The 16826-nt window shown below is 42.8% G+C and overlaps 1 pseudogene; it reads right to left on the bottom strand.

Moving 5' to 3' along the window:
• The window catches only part of LOC137039679 (uncharacterized), a 36800-nt pseudogene extending 34502 nt beyond the window's left edge, over window positions 1-2298 (bottom strand).
• Window positions 2299-16826: the final 14528 nt, after the last annotated feature.

Below are 16826 nucleotides of genomic sequence, written 5' to 3'. Positions count from 1 at the left end.
AAAGACAGTGAGACGGAAACACTTTCTCTCACCGTTGTTGATCTGTAGTTTATAATCTCCAGCATGTTCAGGTCTGGCGTCTGTGATGGTCAGAGATCCAGTTTGTTTGTCCAGCTTCAGTCTGTCTCTGAATCTCCCATCAAGATCATCATCATATACAGTGAAGCGGTCGGTCCGTTTAATGATTTCAGCGATTAAAGTGTTTCCAAACCTCCACTGAATCTCCTCATCATCCTTCATTTTAGAAAGACCAACGTCTAGAGTGACTGGATCTCCCATATACACTGACACTGACTGCACTCCTGCAGCTCCAGAAGAACACATATGTTTTTCACAGGTTAAAGCATTAAAATCACTTGATATTGGTTTGATGAAGCTTCACTAAAATACTTTTATTCATTTAAATGTGAAGATTATGATATTCTGCAGCAGCACAAAGACAAAAGATGATGAATGAAAAGAGAAATAGACATTAATGGAACAATAACTAAAGACACTTTTACTTTAATGTTTAATGTCACACTCAAACTGATGCTGTTGAGTATCGTAGTACGGAAGCCCTAGAAAGCCATGGATTATTATTTTTCTCTGTCTTGTTCCCTTTAAAGGGAACTCACGCTGCGTCAAAACGCTTTGAGTACGCCTCTGCGTGATTGTGTCTTGAAGCACTTGTGGAATCATGGTGCGTTCAAGTCAGGTCGTAAAGATCGTATTTAGAAAGAGTTACACGTCAGGAGGGTCTCTTCTGATTCAGTTCTTGTGGATTTTGTCTCAGTTTTTTCAGTTTCTTCATGTAATCCCAGACGGATTTGATGATGGTGAGATTAGATCTCTGGGTGGATAAAACAGCTGTTGTTAAACTCCTTCTGCATACAAAAATCTTACTGGAATCAATGTTTGAAAATGTAAACTGATAGTACCCACTGACACACTATTGCAAAATATATAAATAACTGGCTTTTTTGTGGTGGGGGGGGGGGACTAGCGTAATAAGACTTTTGCACAGAACTGTAGTTTTGCTTCTGGATGGCTCGCCGCTGGAGATTCCGATCATCCCCCCTGCCCGGATGGTGAAACTGGACCTGGCCTCTGAGGGGGCTCAGCTCATAAGTTCAGGTCTCACACCCGAGGCTGTTGAGACTGTATATCACTCCAGAACTCCATCCACAAGGAAACTATATACCTTGAGGCAAATTATTCACTTCAAGGGGCAGAGATCGCCAGTGGGACCAAGTGGTTCCTGCAGGGGATATTCTCTGCAGGGCTGTCCCTCGCCACATTGAAGATTTATGTGGCAGCCTTAGCTGCTTTTCACACTCCTTTGGGTGAGGTTTCTTTGAGGAGACACCCGCTAGTTACTTGTTTCCTTCGTAGGCATTTTGAGGCTTAGATCTGCAGTCGAAAGTTTGCCTCCTGGCAAAGGGAAGGTTTACTTCATCCTAGGTCGGGCTATGTTGCTGGGGTTTATACTATTGTTGTAAGACCTATAGTGCTGCAGGCCTTTGTCCTCCTCGGCGTCAGACCAAGTGAAACTAATCTGCTTTGCCCATTTAGGCCTTAGAATACTCATGTCCACAGTAAAGGAGCCCTGTGGAGGAAGCCGAAAGGTAATTTGTCTGCTTCTAAACTTTTCTTTCAGGGGGTTTCAGGCAAGATGTGTGTATGAGTCAGGCTGGTCCTCGCCGCAAATTTGTCAGGTTCTGTTAACTGTATGTTGGCCCCACTCCTGAGACGCAGCTGCTATCATAGTAGTGTGCGCTTTGGTTTCACACATACGTTCACTTGCTCTTATGGTGGCGTAGGTATTGCGTTCTGACAGCATTTTGACCAGAAGCGGACAGAGTACACAGCTTTATTACTTGAGTAAAAGTACAGATAGCCCCTGCTAAATTTTACTTAAGTACAAGTAAAAGTACTACAGTCAGATGTCTAGTTAAGTAAAAGTACTCAAGTACTTCTTTTTTTAAAAGTACTTGAGTACAAGAGTACATTTTCAAAAAATTGCATTACTACTGCCACAGTGCTGACATTTATATACAGAAACGTCCTACTTGGAGTTATAAAAAATGTTAATGTTAATACCTTGGAGAATGTAAAAGGAATTGAAAGAAAAATCAAGTAATTTTCATCTTTTTACCAGGCAATAGCAAAATGGCAACACTCTGACAAACCTCTGCAGGAGTTTTAATGGGTTTTTTGCAGCCACATTTGAACCTGACTGTGTTAAACACACCACATACTCAAGAACATCCCAGGTTTAACACATTCCCAGGATGGACCTGCTGCTTCTTCATCCATTGTTTCGTCCATGGTTTCATCTCTTATCTAAATCTAAACATGGAGTTGACTTTGGCGGAAAGCTGAAGGTGATTGCTGATAGGCTGTCCCAATCAGTGGCGCCTGCACAATCCAATAACGTTCCTTTTTTTAAATGTACTATTATTATTTTTTAGAAGAAGTAACGGTTACTTACGGTTAAGGATAGAAATGTAGCGGAGTAAAGACTACAATATTTGCCTCTCAAATGTACTTGAGTAAAGTCATGAGTACTTCCCAAAAATGATACACAAATAAAGAACAGATCCCTCAAAATTGTAATAAAGTAATGTACTCAAGTAAACGTACTCCGTTACTGTCACGGTTCATGGGATCAGTGATTCATTCTCTCCCTGTGTTTGTGTGGTGGTGTTGGAGGCGTGGCTACTGATTGCTCCTCTCCTCAGCATCTCCAGCTGCACCTGATTATATCCCCTATTTATTCACCTCACTCACCCACTATCATTGTCAGATCATTACAGGCTTCCTGTGTGTGTGTGGTGTGCATTCCTGGTCCCTGAGGTTTTTGGTCTGGTCTTCTTTCCTGGAAAATCATCGTCCTTGGATTGCCCATTGCGTCCCTTTGCGTTTGCAGCAGGGAGATCAACCCGTCTCAGATTACATGATCGACTTCCACATTCTAGCTGCTGAGTGCCGTTGGAATAAGGAGGCGCAGTGGGACCTCATGTTCCTGCATGGGCTGGCTGACCGTGATCCACAGAGAGATATATGCACTGGCCCTACCTAAGGATCTCAATGGGCTGATAGAGCTGGGGTTACGGGTCGACGCAAGGCTAGAGCTTCAGGATCAATGTTCACATTTGAGATGCGGCGCTGGATTCTACGAGTTCGCCCGGGACGCGCTCGGCTTCCCTGGGAGGAGAGGGAACATCAACGGTAACAAGGGCCTTTGCCTCTACTGTGGTGTGGCGGGGCATTTCCTCAGCAACTGCTCCGTAAAAGATCAAGCATGACAGTAGATAAGAGGTTACTGTCGGGTAGGTCCATGCTGGGGAAATCCTCGTCCACCACTCTCCTCTCGGGAAGACTGCAATGGGCAAACAGTACTCATGACTGTCAGGCGCTTGTGGACTCTGGAGCCGAAGGTAACTTTTTAGACTATTCCCATGCTGTATAGCTCCAGATACCTATTGTTCCACTTCATCATCCCATCACTGTTCACACCCTTAACGGACAGCATCTACCTGGCATCACACATTCCAGTAACAGCCTCACTCTGGTGACATCAAGGAACCACATAGAGAGTATTGACTTCCTGCTTACGGACACTCCGCTGTTTCCCATCGTCTTCGGTCACCCCTGGCTAGTCAAGCATAATCCTCGGGTTTACTGGGGACTAAACTATATATTTGCATGGAGCAATCAGTGTTATGCCTCTTGTCTTGTGTCTGCTTGTACATCTGTGTTTAGTTCTGTGTTGCAGGATGAGTCGGTGAACCTGTCTAACGTGCCCAAGGAGTATCTTGACCTGAAGGAAGTGTTCAGTAAGTCCCGGGCTGCTTCTCTACCTCCTCATCGTCCTTATGACTGTGCCATAGAGTTACAGCCAGGTACATCTCTGCCTAAAGGCAAGTTATACTCACTTTCTGTTTCAGAAAAGAGAGGTCATGGAGAAATATATTTCTGATTCACTAGCTTCCAAGTTCATCTGGCCTTCCTCTTCTCTAGCGGGGGCGGAGTTTTTTTTGTGTTTAAGAAGGATGGTTCCTTGTGACCTTGCATTGATTACCAAGGGTTGAACAACAGCATCGTTAAGAATACTTATCCTTTGCCATTGGTTTCTTCAGCCTTCGAAAGGTTGCAAGGAGCATCGATATTCACACAACTGGATTTACGTAATGCCTATCATTTGGTCCGCATAAGGTAGGGGGATGAATGGAAGACTGCGTTTAATACCCCCAGGGGCCATTTTGAATATTTGGTCATGCCTTTGGGGCTGTCTAACTCCCCTGCGGTCTTCCAAGCACTCCTCAATGACGTGCTGAGAGATATGGTCGATCAGTTCATTTATGTCTACCTGGACGACATATTGATTTTTTTCCCTCTTCTCTCCAGGAACATGTTCAGCACGTCAGACAAGTGCTCCAGAGGTTGCTAGTGAATGGGCTTTTTGTCAAGGCGTAGAAATGTGCATTTCATGCACAGTCAGTTCCTTTCCTTGGTTATATCGTCTCATCCGAGGGAGTGCACATGGATCCCGACAAGGTTAGTGCTGTGGTAGATTGGCCAAGTCCAGATAAGGCCCTACATAGGTTTCTGGGGTTAGCCAATTTTTACAGACGATTTATTCGTAATTTCAGCTAAGTAGCTGCACCTCTGACGGAATTGACCTCCTCTCGAACTGCGTGCAGGTGGCCTGGTGCAGCCGAAGCTGCATTTTCCAAACTCCCATTCTCATAGCCCCTGATCCATCACGTCAATTCGTGGTGGAGGTCGATGTGTCGGAGGTGGGGGTAGGTGCGGTTTTCTCACAGCGCTCTTCCTTGGATGACAAGATGCACCCGTGCATGTTTTTTTTCCCATCGCATGTCACCTACCAAACGTAATTACGACATTGGTAACAGAGAGTTGTTGGCAGTCAAACTGGCATTGGAAGAGTGACGTCATTGATTAGAAGGGTCGGGGGTACTGTTTATTGTTTGGACCGATCATAAGAATTTGGAGTACATCAAATCTGCCAAAAGACTCAATTCCAGGCAGGCTTGTTGGTCCCTTTTTTCTGTCGTTTTGATTTTTCTCTCTCGTACCACCCGAGCTCCAAAAACATCAAGCCCGATGCTTTATCTCACACTTTTGATCGCTCCGAATGCCAGTCCACTCCTGAGTGTATTTTACCTGAGAGACTCATTGTCTCCACAATCATTTGGGAGATCGAATCGAGGGTCGGATCGGCCTTTGAAGGGGTAACACCTCCGCCCGGCGGACCACCGAGTCGATTATTCGTGCCCGAGAGTTTATGGTCCGACATTGTACGATGGGGTCATTGTTCTAATGTGGCTTGTCATCCAGGAGTTAAGCAAACCAGTTTTTTGGTCAAGCAACAATTCTGGTGGCCTGGTATGGCTCGTAACATTTGAGAATTTGTTTTGGCTTGTTCGGTTCGTGCCATTGGTAAGACTTCCAATCATCCTCCAGATTGGTTATTCCTGTCACATGCCTGTCCTGTCTTGTGTGCCCACAATGTGGGTTTGTTTCTGAGCATGTGCTCATGTAATTGTCTGCCTTAACCCCCTTGTTATCTGATTAGTGTTTCATTCTCCCACCTGTCCGCTCTTGATTTCTTCCCTTTTTAAGCTCTTTGTGTTTGTCAGTCTGTGTTGGATCCTTGTTTCATGTCTGCGTCTCCCGTTCCCCCAGTGACTTCTTTTGGTATGTTTTGAGTTTTTGTTTTATGTTCTTTTATGTGTTTAGCCCCCTCGTGGGTGTTTGTTTTGTATTTATGTTTTATTTTGTTAATAAATTATAATTTTCCCTGCACTTGAGTCCTCGCACCATTTTCCATTGTCTGTGACGTAACAAAATGATCCGACCACCTGAGGACTCAGCAGGACTTTTTATCTTTTTTTCCCTGATGGAGTTTGGCAGAAGACTGCGGGTGATGCGACAACTGAACTCAAAGTACATCCGGCAACAGGGGTCGGATGTACCAAAGTTTGCAGGCCTGTTCTTAAAGGAGGTGGACCATTTTGGGCTCAACGAGGCAGAGTGGAAGGAGACTTTTAACCACTGCCTTAACATGCCCCTCTGTCCAGGGGTTATGGAGAGGATGGGGAGTCTGAGATTATGGGAATTCGTCGACCGCCTGGGCCCCAGTCCTTCCATGGCCCCAGTTCTGGTGGATCGTATTCCGGTGGATCATATTCCAGTGGATCGTATTCCGGTGGATCGTATTCTGGTTGATTGTATTTCGGTGAGTCGTATTCTGGTGGATCGTATTCCGGTGGATTGTGTTCCAGGGGATCATGTATCGGTGGTCCCTGTTCCAGTGGCCTTGAGACTGGTGGTCCCGAGGCGGAGAAGGAGAAAGGTTTCCTCCACGCCCGTTCCGGTGATCCCTGTGCTGGTGGATCGCGTTCCGGTGGTCCCTGTGCAGGTGGTTCCGGTGCCGGTGGATCGTGTTCCAGTGGTCCATGTTCCAGTGGACCCGATTCCAGTGGTCCTGAAACGGAGGAGGAGAAGGAAGTCTCCCTCCGTGCCTGCTCCAGTGGTCCCAGTTCCGGTTGATTGCATTCCGGTGGTCCCTGTGCCGGTGGATTGTGTTCCGGTGGACACGGCTCTGTCAGCGCCAACCCGGTGCCCTGCTCTGACCGTTGCAATAGCGGTGGCTGTCGTTGATCACGTCTTTCATATACATGGTCTCCCGATAGATGTGGTTTCCGACAGGGGGCCCCAATTTATATCCAAATTCTGGAGCGAGTTTTGTAGATTACTGGGAGCGTCTGTAAGTCTGTCCTCGGGTTTCCAACCCCAGAGCAATGGTCAGACCGAGCGGTCAAACCAGGATCTTGAAAGAGTTTTGCGATGTTTGGTGTCCAAGAATCCTTCCTCCTGGAGTCAACAACTGTCAATGGTTGAGTACGCACATAACCAGTTACCAGTGTCGTCCACGGGCCTTTCTCCGTTTGAATGTAGTGTAGGGTACCAGCCACCAATATTTCCTAGTCTGGAATCCAAAGTCGCTGTCCCCTCCACTCACGCCTTCGTCCAGAGGTGTCGCCATACATGGAGCAGAGCCCGTGAGACTCTTCTCCAGGTAGGGGTGCGCACCAAGGCCCAAGCCAATCGCCACCGGTCTAAGCCTCCCGTCTACATCATTGGTCAAAAGGTGTGGCTTTCATCCAAGAATATTCCTCTCCGCTCCGTAATAAATTGGCTCCCAAAAATATTGGTCCGTTTCTCAAACTACCTCTAGCGTACGGGAGGATTCATTCATTGTTCCATGTATCCAAATTAAAACCTGTTTTTCATTCTCTTATTAACCCGCCTACCCCGGTTTCCCCACCACCGCGACTTGTAGACGGGGAACCCACTTATTCGGTCAAACGTATTCTGGACTCAAGACGGAGGGGATGCGGATTTCAACACTTGGTGGACTGGGAGGGTTATGGTCTGGAGGAGAGGAATTGGGTTCCTGCTAGGGACATACTGGATCAGTCCCTCATCAATGATTACAATCGACAGGTCATGGAGACGCTCATAGGGGGAGGGGTACTGTCACGGTTCATGGGTTCAGTGTTTTATTCTCTCCCTGTGTTTGTGTGGTAGTGTTGGAGGCGTGGCTACTGATTGCTCACCATCTCCAGCTGCACCTGATTATCTCCGCTATTTATTCACCTCACTCACCCACTATCATTGTCAGATTGTTACAGGCTTCCTGTGTGTGTGTGTTGTGCGTTCCTGGTCCATGAGGTTCTTGGTCTGGTCTTCTTTCCTGGTAGATCATTGTCGTTGGATTGCCCATTGCTTCCCTGCGTCACAGTCCTGCGGTCCTGCACGCCTGCATGTTCTACCTAGGATCCTGTCTGACCCGCTACTTGAGACTTCCTGTTTTTCTTCCTTTTTGTGAGACTTGTGTCAATAAAGCTACTAACTCGCTTTTGGATCCTGTGTATTTTTACAGTAACACCGAAGTTGACAGTTACTGTCCGGCTCTGGTTTCGAAGCAGCACGAGTTCCCTTGAAAGGGAATGTCTCAGGTTACGTATGTAACCGTGGTTCCCTGAGAGTGAACGAGATGCTGCATCCTCCTGCCATACTCCCTGCGTGCCCGTGAGCGACTTCCTTCAGTTTTGAAAGCTAATAGCTTCAGAAGCTAATACTTGTGTTCACGGGTGCTTAATAGTTTCCAGGTCTATGACGTCACCCGCCTATGATGTTCAGTCTGTCCATTGGAGTGATTCCAAAAGCGCTTCAAGACGCTATCACGCAGAGGCTTTCTCACAGCGTTTTGACACAGCATCTCGTTCCCTCTCAAGGAACCACCGTTACATAGATAACCTGAGATGTTTTCTCATGATCACTACATAACACACTGCACCCCGAGTTTACTGTTGCTATAGCAACGAACACAACTTTCATGCGCATCTGGACGGCACCTCTTTGTTTCTTAATAAACATTTTATTTGTGTAGTTAACATGTTTAAATGATCAACAGAGCATTCAACATCTCAAGCGCAGACGATGCCAGATTATACTGAAACTATTCTAAAAATATTTTAGAGCTGCTTGGATTCAACCCACTTTCTCCTATCCATGCTCTTCCATTAAAAGTGCCCTGCCACACAAAACCATTTACTTTTTTTTAAACAAAAATTAAGCAGCACCATGAGCAGCAAAACTTTAAACACTGATAATAATCATAAATGTTTGTTGATCATCAAATCCTCATGAGAATGAATAGTGACACTGAAGACTGGAGTAATAATGATAAATTCAGCTTTGATCACATAAATAAATTGCACTTTATTATATATTATAACAGCTGATTTACATCAGAAAAATATTTCACTGTATTACGTTTTTTTACTTTTATTAAATAAATGCAGCCTGCCTCTCTCTCTCTCTCTCTCTCTCTCTCTCTCTCTCTCTCTCTCTCTCTCTCTCTCTCTCTATATATATATATATATATATATATATATATATATATATATATATATATATATACATACATTTTTACATTGCATAAAATCTATGGATACTTAATGCACAAGTGTTTGAAGTACATAAACCAATCATAAAATTGGCATAAAATATAGGAGGAAAATATTATAGATATTAGTGGTTATTGATCAGCAGTGTATTTGATATCTTACCGAATTAAAAGCAAGAGATGCGATAAATTATATCAGTCACACACACACAAAAAAAAAAAATGGTATTACGATATTTCTGTCCCCCTCACTTCTGAAAAGATGGCTACGCCCCTGCCTGAGCTCATGCTGATTCAGTTCTATGACGTCATTTTCAGTCATTACAAATTTTCCACCATTTTTATTTTTACTAAAAATCTACAAAAATTAAACCAGATAATTTTTAGGTGGTAAAAAAACAAAAAGTTATGGAATTCAAGTTGATTCGTCAAATAGTTTTCGATAAGCACGCAAACAACACTGCATATTGATGACATGTAACACTTGGTACATGTCATCAATATGCAGTGTTTCGGCGCAGCACCACCTACTGGTCCGGAGATACGAAAAATGGCCAAAAATAATCTCGTTAGATTCGGGATGTCATGTCGAGTCGTCTCATATCCAATTTTACCATATCTGCCTTCAATTATGTACTAAAATGCTGTATTTTATGAACACATGAATGGACTGTTACGAAACTCGGTATCATCACCACGGTGCCCTGAAGGAGCCTGAGAGGTTTTGAAACAGCACCACCTTTTTTCAAATGTTTATAACTTTTGGTGTGGTTGACATATTTTCATGGGAGTAACTTTTTTTGTCTCCTGAGTCTTTGCCGAGTGCAACGATACCACCAGATTTGCCATGTTTTGGCCTATGGTTTGAGCAGCGTTGTAATTAAGAGTTTATAAAACATTAGTTGATCATTATCTTCAAAATCACTAGTCCGATCAAGACGTAACCAGCGTCAGAAGTTTAGAAACATAGACTTATAGTAAAATCATAAGCACAAATGTCAAAATATTGATAGTAAGGGGTAGTAAAATCCAATCAAAGTCAGGTCATTAATTTTTTTGCATTTTTTTATTTAAATGTCTATAACTCCAAAACCATACGTAGGAAAATTATGAAATTTGGCACAATTGTAGAGAGGTTCATCGATAGTAAATGGACCAAATTTGCAGTCTCTGAGACCAAATCCATAGCGCAACCACCAGTTTAAAAAAAATCAACATTTAAACTGTTATAACTTTTGAAACATTTAATGTAGAGAAATGAAACTTAGTACACCTGATTCCTCTCATCATGCTGATCGTATTCATTATATTACATCTAAACTCCGCCCATTACAGTAGAAGCCATTTCGAAACGTACAGTATTCAGTTTTTTTGCTATTCCTCCTTCAAAATTTGTCCAATTCTTACAAAACCTAACAGAGATGATCTTTGGACCGAGCTGCACAGAAATGACTGAACAGAACTTTTTGTCCTAGAGGTAAAAAAAAAGTTATGATGTCACAAACTTAACAAGGTCGACCCAAAATTGGTTCAGAGGCTGTATCTCGGCCAAACTCTGATCAATTGAAACGAAAATTGGTACACTCATCAGACCCATGATCTGTGGGTCCATGCAAAATTTGGGAACAGCGCCACTTACGGGTCATGAGATATTTTTATTGCTCAACTTCCGAACAGTTAGAAAATCATAATATTGATGACTATGGATTCCTCATGTCATGCTGAATCTGTGGATACCGGATATGCCAGAATCCGACAGACCACATCACCGCCATTTTGAATTTTGTCATAAATTGCAATATCTTTTTAAATATTTGAATATTATAATTTATTTTCCAAATGCTTATAACTTTGAGTGTGTTTGAAATATATTTAACAGGAGTCATCTCCATAGACTCCTTAATTGTTGCAGAGTCCAACGATAACAGACTTGCCAGGTTTCGTCATATGGTTTGTGCAGCGTTGTAATTTAGCGCTTAAAAAACATTAGCTGATATCTTCAAAGCCGCTAGTCTTGGCTCTATACAACTCAATGTATTAAAGCAGCACTAGGTAACTTTTCAACCTTCATAATATATTTTTTAAGACTCTTGTGATGATAAATCGACTTACAATAGGTTGAATGACACGTCTGCCATAGCCTGAGGTCTGTATCATTTTTAATCATACTTTTAAACTTCGGGTTTCGGGTAGTAACCCGAGAACAAAAAAAACTACAAAATTCGACTGCTTTACGGCATATACGTCACTTCCACCAACACCCACACTTCCTTACATTCGGACGTGCGAGCCCAACTTTGTTCCTCGGATAATATAGTCATGTCCGAAGCAGCAGAGACAAATAAGAAATAAAAGGTTTTGTTGGAGGAAAGCAATAAGAGGAAACGAAAAAGTGATGGGATTAAAGGCAGGACGAGGATCAACATGTGACCAGCGTTTGCTCGTCGGCGTGAGCTGAAGGAGGCGTGCCCGACCGATGCTGTCCTGCTTGTTACGGTGAGCTACCACTCAAACATTGAACTGAAGTATCATATAGATTCTGTAAAACGGTAACCAATAGACTACTATAATGACGCTGGCTTGTAAACGTGAGCATCGTGATTATTTGGCGTTTGAAAAAAATAAAACCCATGAAATTATATTCATATGACATGCTGAAGCATATGCCACTGACTGTAACGTTACCTGGGATGAAGACATTTCACACGCGCCGCCAGAAGAACTCCTCCTGCAGTGTTCAGGGGAACTGTTAGCGCTGCACCAACCCGCGGGACGCTTTTATGAAGTTATTTGGCCCGCCCCGCACCCCTGTATATATTTTTACAACCCGCCGCTCACTCGCGACCATTAAATAGACATACGGGGTCCGCGGGTTATGAGACGACCCGCACATCACTAGTTCAGGGCTATCAGGGTTGTCATGTCAACAAATGCACGCGCGATGGTATCCCCTGTTGTAGGATGACTGAGCTTACGACAGTAGTTGAGGACATTATTTTTTTCCAAACTGTAGGGGGACCCCGAGAGCAAAAGTAGCCAAGTGCGGCTTTAATGTGGGGTTTCAAAATTTTTGCTTAAAATTGTCTCTAAATGTCTTTACTCATTTTTGCAGTTGGTCTGCTGTTAGCTTCCTTGTTTGCTTCTGTTGCGCTTGGCCTTGGTATTGCTGCTTGCAGCTATATTTTTCATTATTTTCATTCAGTGTCAGCAATTTAATCAAACATTTAAACATTTAACGGCTTATTTGCTGAAATCATTCAATTGTTTTTATATGTATAGCCTATGAAACCAATGTGTTTCATACATGATAACACTTTCCAGATCGTCTTTTGCAACCGACATGTGCAGTGGAACCTGCATGACGTCAGTGTCACGTAGGCTGTAAATTGGTCTATACTGCCACCTGTTGGCGCAGGCATGTAAATTAGAGAAGATTAAGTCATAATCATGAGACAACAAGAAATAAAATAATCCATGGTCTCTTAGGACTTCTGTATTCGAGCTTTATATTTATATTAGCCTATTTTATTTACTCAATCATAATAACTGAGTTTAGAGCTGAACTCAAACTTGATCTGACATTAAAATCACAGTTGAATTATTTCTATATGAGACGAACTGTAACGTGTTTGTTCTGTTCAGGTTTAGTTTTCTCTCTGTTTCCATTGGCCTGTGTTCTCTATCATTAGTTCATTAATCCCAGACCTGTTTCTGTTCTTCCCATGATCTCCCTGTTATTTAAACCCTGAGTTCTGTTCAGCTCATCGTCCGGTATCATCTACGTTACGTGCTTGTGTTTCTCCCCATGATTCTCCTGTGTATTGTGTGGATTATTAGAGTAAAGACTTTTCTTTGAGTTATTTCCTGAGTCGTGCGCTTCACTACAGCCACCGTTGCTGACACTAACAGTGAATGTTAATCTTCTCTAACTCATTTAACCAGTAATTTATCACATGATACCAGAACAGAAACAACTGAAGCCATAAAAACACATTTAAAACTCACCATCCAGACGCCACAAACACGAACAGAGCAAAACTAATCTGAGAAACATTTTCTTCATCGGTTCACTGAAAAGCCCACGATAGTGACTCTTAAAATGTCTGAAAGATTGATCTGAAGCACTGAACTGTGATATTTATCTGGTTGTGTGTGAATCCTCCTCCAACCTCAGTTAGTTTCCGCTCACACATCCATCTCCTTTAAAGGATTAGTTCACTTCAGAATTAACATTCACCCCATCTCATCAAACATGTTCTTGTCTTTCTTTCTTTGGTCAAAAAATAATTACGTTTTTTGGGGGAAATATTCCAGGGTTTTTCTCCATATGGTGGACTTCAACAGCAACCAAAGGTTGAAGGTCCAAATTGCAGTTTCAGTGCAGCTTCAAAGAGCTCAACACGATCCCAGCTGAGGAATAAGGGTCTTATCTAGAAGACCATCTGTGGCACCAAATCTCATTATCTAAAAAACAACAACATTCATTTATTCATAAATCACCAAAACAAACACGCACCTACCCCCAAAAAGTGTCTCGCCCCTTTTTCGATAGCTCCGCCCCACACATACATTACCCAGGCAATGACTATGGCAGAATCTCTGTGTAACTAATCCAGGTCGAATATTCAATGAAAAAGTCACCCTTTCCATCACAAAAACACAAACCGTTCTCATGAACAACTCCATAGAACACGAGCCGACAGTCCAGCTAACGACATATTACAATTATGACCAGATAAGGGCTATATAGATCATGAAAAGAGGAAACAAAACATGTATTAGGAGTATAGTATCTTACTCGTCGCCGGACACATTTTCATGAGTTTACACTTGAAACACTGAGGGGATTTAGATGCTCCATACGGTGTGGAAATGAACGGGTCTTTATCATCGCTGAAGTGAACGACAATATGATTGCAAATGGACTAACAAGTGAACATGACACACGAGCATAGTCAAGCAGCATATATTAGGCTGGTTCTCGGCTAATTTCCGTCATGTGTGACTCGTGTGTTTTGAATAATGACGTGCACAGAGCGAGCGCTCTTCTCACCATCAATAGTAGACACGCCCCTTACCTGCTGATTGGCTACAAGTTTGTTATTCCACTCGGCCCGAGTCCTTTTTCTAAAACGGTTTTGAAATAACACTTACCACACCTTTAAAGTAATGTGTTGTTACATTAATACGATTTTTATATGTTTGAATGTTTTGTTCTCTCTCACTGTTCGGAAATGCGAGACGAGTTGGTGAACACAATAAAGAATTAAAGCTATAGCTCCAGTAGGAGGCGTATTTTCCTGTACAACACGCTGCTCTACAATTATGAAATCACAGTGAAAAGTCACACGTGATGTACTGTAGGTGGCAGTACCCCGATCCAGTGCTAACAAAGTGAATGTGCAAAGCAAAAAAAGCTACAAAACAACGCGTTTTTCAGTGCTGGATCAGCACTTCCACCTAAAACACAGTAGCTCGAGTTCTTACTAGAACCAGGAAGTATGACCACATTAGCCCAGTTCTGTCAACACTGCACTAGCTCTCTTTTAGACATTGCAGACATATTAAAATGTACTTCTTACTTAAAGGGGTACTTCAGCGCTGGGAAGATGAATCTGTATTTAAACTGTGTCATCAATGTAGTAGAAATGTGAAATTATTTTTGAATTTGGTGCCTTCTAGACTGAGAAAAGACAGAAAATGTATTTTTGTCTCATGGGGATGAAAGACTACAATTCCCAAAATGCTTCGCTGCCCTGTGAGGCCTTTCCCAAAGCCACCAACTTGATTACTGTGACTGAGTTGAAGACACTACAATTAAAAACTGAACGTGTCTGTTCAATATAATGAGTGAGACACCGCGCGAGTATCACAGCACTGAGGACTAACTGCAGGAGTCAGATAAATGAGCTAATGAGCTCGTGATGAGAGCTGAGGTAATCGCGACTACACTCGCGGCATACATTCACGACGTGAGTTCAGTCTGGCGCTTTTCAGTTCATGCCTTTGCAAGCTTAACTTTCATAGAAATGAATTTGAGAAGTTAAAAGACTTACATTGCTCACCATAGCTCCGTTTAAATGAGTGCCTGCAGCTGCCTGCGAGCGGAGTGTAATCTCCATCCCCCATGCGCGAATTCAAAACATGCGGAAATGGCTCCCTCTGCTGGCTGTAGTCTTTAACCTTATTCCAAACATTCCTCCTATGATGCAAATATTGTCAATTTCCATCATAGGAGGAATTTTTCCAGGAATAAAATGCATAAATCTCTTGTCTCAGGGGGATATAAGGGGGAAAGCACAATCATTTGAATATACTCCAGGGTTTCTACTGATACAAAGCCATATGCTAATCGCTGAAGTAACCCTTTAAAAGCACTAAATAGTTTAACTCCCCAGTACTTTAATACGCTCTTAAAGGGGTACTTCAGCGCTGGGAATATGAATCTGTATTTAAACTGGGTCATTAATGTAGTTGAAAAGTGAAATCCTTTTTGAAAGACAGAAAATGTATTTTTGTCTCATGGGGATGAAAGACAAGCTCCCAGAATGCTTCGCTGCCCTACGAGGCCACTCCCAAAGCCACCGCTACTGAATCACTGTGACTGGATCACTTTCACTTTCCCATCGCGACCGTGTTTATTTTCATAAAATCAGTTCAGAAGAGAACAGACATTACAATTAAAAACGGAACGTGTGTGTTCAATATAATGTGATTTAGCCGCTGAGGGAGAGTCAAATTACATACATTCGTGATGAGCTGAATGAGCTCTCGTGATGAGAGCTGTGGTAAACGCGACGGCACTGGAGGGATAGATTCACAGCACGTGTTCAGTCTGGCACGTTTTCAGTTCATGCCTTTGAAAGCTTAACTTTCATAGGAATTCATTTGAGAAGTTGAAACACTTACTTTTCTCTGCCGGCCGCTACGTTTCCATGAATGCCTGAAGCTGCAGCTGCGAGCTGAGTGCTGTGAGTGTGAGCTCCATCCCCCATGTATGAGTTGAAAACACGTGGAAATAGCTCCCTCTGCTGGCTGTAGTCTTTAGCCTCTGGCCAAAAATTCCTCCCATGACGGAAATTGACGATATTTGGGAGGAATGTTTCCAGAAATAAAATGCATAAATCTCTTGTCTCAGGGGGATATGAGGTCTGAATGAGACCTCATATCCCCTGAGTCCTCAGACTCGGAGCACAATCATTTGAATATACTCCAGGGTTTCTACTCATACAAAGCCATATGCTAATCGCTGAAGTAACCCTTTAACACATTATACTCCATCACGTCTATTGCGGACTCAAAACTCTGGCCAGTTGATAATACCTAGAATATCAAAATCAACTGCAGGCGGTCAATCCTTTTCCATTTAGCACCTAAACTCTGGGATAGTCTTCCTAGCATGTTCGGAAAGCAGACACACTCTGTCAGTTTAAAACATATCTCTTTACTATGACATACTCATAAAACGTTATCAATTTATATTATTCAAATCAGTTAAAGGGGGGGTGAAACACTCAGTTTCAGTCAATCTCATGTCAATCTTGAGTACCTATAGAGTAGTATTGCATCCTTCATATCTCCGAAAAGTCTTTAGTTTTATCACATTTATAAAAGAAATATGGGCTGTACCGAGTCTTTCCGGAAAAAAACGAGCGCCTGGAGGCGTATCGTGTGGGCGGAGCTAAAGAATCACAAGCGCGCAAAGCGGTGACGTCCTCAAGCGTGGAGGAACCCATCTATCTCAGCTAATACAGATAATGATCCAGAATCAAATCTGAGGCTGAAATAAACTGAACAGGAGAAAGGGCAACAGCAGGACGTCCGTCTCTGTGGTATGTAA

This window comes from Pseudorasbora parva, chromosome 14 (genome assembly GCF_024679245.1).
Source record: "Pseudorasbora parva isolate DD20220531a chromosome 14, ASM2467924v1, whole genome shotgun sequence".
NCBI lineage: Eukaryota > Metazoa > Chordata > Actinopteri > Cypriniformes > Gobionidae > Pseudorasbora > Pseudorasbora parva.
Note: the sequence above shows the minus strand (reverse complement) of the source record. Positions and strands in the feature narration are given on the sequence as shown.